Here is a 3,894-nt window from a genome sequence, read left to right on the forward strand (position 1 = left end):
AGGATGGAAGTATCCTGATTTGCTGGTTTAATAAGTGCATTCTTGAAAGGCCCTGGTTTAAAACACCCACAGCAAGAATATCTATGCAGTCAGCCCCAGAACCTCCTGTTACCAACTGGAAGGATAATAGAAATGCAAGAGTGGAATATCTAGTTTATTTATCAAATATCAGTTCAAAAGCAGACAACCCAAGTATTGAACATTTGGCTAAGCTTTTTTCTTTTGCTGTAAATGGGATCATTAAATTTTTTTGGTATCAGAGGAAACTCAATTGATGAGAAGTTTATGAGAGTTGCCAGTCTGACAGTTAGAGTAGCTATGTAAGAAAGAACAAAGCCAAAATCACTGTCTTTCACACATGTAGCCCCATACTGTCCTTAATACACATGACATTGTCTTTAAAAAACATATCTTTCAATGGAAAAAAAAGAATCTGTTGTTTTCAGCACAGATTTCATTTTTGTATGCTAATGACCTTATTTTAAGGTTGGTTCCTGTACATAACTCGCCATGTATATACATATGACGTGTACACATTTAAAAGGAAAGAATAAAAATTGTGAATGTTGAAAGCATCACTGTTGTTCTCTAGGTTTTTATTTGTGAGATCATTAATGAAATGAACATTCCACGACTCCAGTGGAAGGAAAGGAAAACAATCACCAAAAAAAAAAAAAAAAAAAAAGAATTCCAAGAAAAACACAATTTGCAAATTAAAACAGCAATCTTTCCCTGTCATTATAACAATATTCGAGATAACAGCATTACTCCGCAATAATCCTAAATTACAATCACATCATGATAGATTTGAATAGAAATGACAATAGCAATAATCCTGTACTTGATGGTATCAGTGATAATAGCTGTGTGTTGAGTGAGAGATGCTGAGAGCTTTTACGGGGATTAACCGTTGAGCTGAGCAGGAAGTGAGGAGAGGGAGAGAGCAGCAGGGATATGCTCAGAGTGCTTTCCCATTTCCTGTGCCACCTCAGTGAGATCTTACATGGGAGGGAGGGTGGGGTAAAGAGGGCTGTGTGTGGGAATGGGACTTTTTTAATGGTTTTGTAATGAGGGAAAGGGTGGAAACCGGATCTGATTATACTCCCCCTCATTCACATTGCCAATGCACAGGTTTAGGATGTAAAGCCGGGTGCTGCAGCAGTAAATCATGATGTAATAACACCAGGCTCCACTGGGATTAAAACACAGAGACAGCCGGGGACAGAAGAGGCAAGGCAGCATCACTGTCACTGTCCTCATCGGTCCTTATCACCGTCATCACCGTCACCGTCACCGTCACCGTCATCATCATCATCATCTCCTCCTCATGCTTCTTTATGATTGTCACTATCCATACAGTATTAATTGTGCACTCTTGATGGCGACTATACATTGTGCGTATGCCAGTTTTTTTCTTGCACATTTCAAATGCCCCTGATAACATTTTAATTAGCCATATTAAATTAAACACATATTTTCATACAAACTCACATACAGCTGTGTAACTATAGCTGTGTAACTATCTAACCTGCAATAATCAATTACACCAAAAGACAAATTCAATTATTATTTAATGCACACTATTAAGACTTAAGTTGGGATCTATTTATTTTATTCAAAAATTGTATGCAGATGTGTCAGATCAATAATGTCAAGAAACTGTCAGCAGAAAGGGTCAATAAACACAGTGAGATGAATATTATATTAGGTTGCTGACTTTCATCAATCAAAAGATCAATAGAAAGCAAACAGATGACAAATGTGCAATGTATTTTGTGGATGTGTAATCCAATCATGGGTGACTACAACTTTCATCAACATCCAGTCATTCGCTTCTTTGTTGGTGCTTCATAATGGGACTTCTTACTGCCAACCACATAAATGAAGTGAAAAAGAATAAATGATCAGCCTACCTGATATTACACCAATATCATAGGGTTACATAATGTTATTGGTATAACGCCCCAGCAACAGAAAGGGCAGATTGGAAATAGAAAGTCCTTTACACTAAGACAGTCTCCTCCTCCAGGCCAGTCTGAGGGTGGAGGCGGGGGAGCAAACCGCAGAAAGTCAGACGTGACACAAGTGGATGTGACGGCAAGATGGGAGGGAAGGACAAAGAAGGAATGGAAATGAACAAGAGAGAAATAATGTAGCACATTGATGTGAGGGTCTGAAAATGGACAGCATCGGATGAGGGAGAAAAACAAACTACAGAAAGTCAAGAAGACTGCGAAAAGGGGACATAATGGCAGAAGGTAAGGAGTGAGAGGGAAGGCCAAAGGACAGGTGGAGGAGAAGGAGAAAGTAAGACTGGCAGAAATGGAGAGAGGGTCTGAAAAGCAGACAGAATGAGTGAAGGAGAGAGTCAGAGGGAAAGATGACGGAGGCTGTGGGGCGGTTGATGAGAGGTAAAGAGGAGGCTAATGTGGTGTGAGAAGCACAGCTCGCTGGCAGGTGCCAGTCAAACACCAGCCTTTCACAGAAGGTCGAAACTCACCTGCACTCTGGGCTACTACGAACACATCTGGGGCCCAGCTCTCCAGGCTCTGGATGTCTAAGGCAGAGAACTGTGAACTTACAGCTGCCAAATAATATTCAATCCTCTCCCCTTTTTTAATAGTCCCACATGCTGAATACGCACAGCCATATTTTCATTTCATTTCAGTTATAATTTCAGTTCAGTTCAGTTCAATTCAATAAGCTCTACTGGTAATGTACATCCATATTGCCAGAACAAAACAAACATTCACACACAGTACACATAAGGAATAAGAATATATACATGAATATACTCAATGAAAACACTTATTAATCAACAGCGTTCATTAATTGACTCTTTTACTGTCTCTTTCTCTCTCTCTCTCACACACACACACACACACGCGCGTGCACACACACACAAACACACACACATGCACACACGCATGTCACAATGTCTCATAGGAACACAACGTCTCAAGATAAAGCAGACACTGAAGGGAATAAGAAAAAAACAACAAATGCTTCCTCTCAGAACAATTTCTTCCTCCACGCTGGTCTGAAGAAAGGAGGGATGAAGGATGGAGGATGGAGGAGAGGAACAGCTGAGGATGGGAAGCAGCCGTCTCTCTCGCCTGGCTGCTCACGCCCTGTCTTCAGGGGGGAGCAACAGAGCTTTGACTGAAAACAATCAGGACAATGCCTGACTAAAGCATGCGTGCTCCACGGAACACCAGAAAAGCACACCGAGGCCTCCTTACCAAATGCATGCATGCACTCTATTTCTCTCTGCATTATACATCTTAAGCAGCTGTTCATGTTCTTCTGCTTGTTAACAAAATATGAATAATGAATTAGTTTTTTTTTTTGTTTTTGCACATGCATGCAAAATAAACTTGAAAGTATTTTTTTTTCATAGAGAATAGTGAGCAGTACAATAACTTTCGAAGTCTTTTCTTTTCAAAGTTCTTTCAAAGTAACACAGATGACTAATTCTAACATATAAAGAAATAAATGAATTCATGTGAAGTTTCTGGGACAAAACCTTGAAATGTTGAATTGAGAAGATCGGATGTGTGTGTGTGTGTGTGTGTGTGTGTGTTTGGAGAAAATCACGTGCTGTCCTCTGCTTCCCATCCAGCTGAAACATAACATATTGCCCCTTCTCTGCCCTGTCTGCTTACACATCATCTCCTATGCAAATAATTCCCTGTACCACTTTCTGCTTATTTCATCTGTTCTGTATATTTTATTAGTGTGCGTAGTTATTAGGGCTTTTGCTTCATTAACTTCATTAGGGGAGCTATTAATATTATTGTATTAGATTAATTGATTGGTCTCAGAAAATAGGATTCAATCTTAATTATAAAATAATGGTTACATAACCACAATTCTATTTTGTAGACTTTGAGA

Source organism: Megalops cyprinoides, chromosome 3 (genome assembly GCF_013368585.1).
Source record: "Megalops cyprinoides isolate fMegCyp1 chromosome 3, fMegCyp1.pri, whole genome shotgun sequence".
Taxonomy (NCBI): domain Eukaryota; kingdom Metazoa; phylum Chordata; class Actinopteri; order Elopiformes; family Megalopidae; genus Megalops; species Megalops cyprinoides.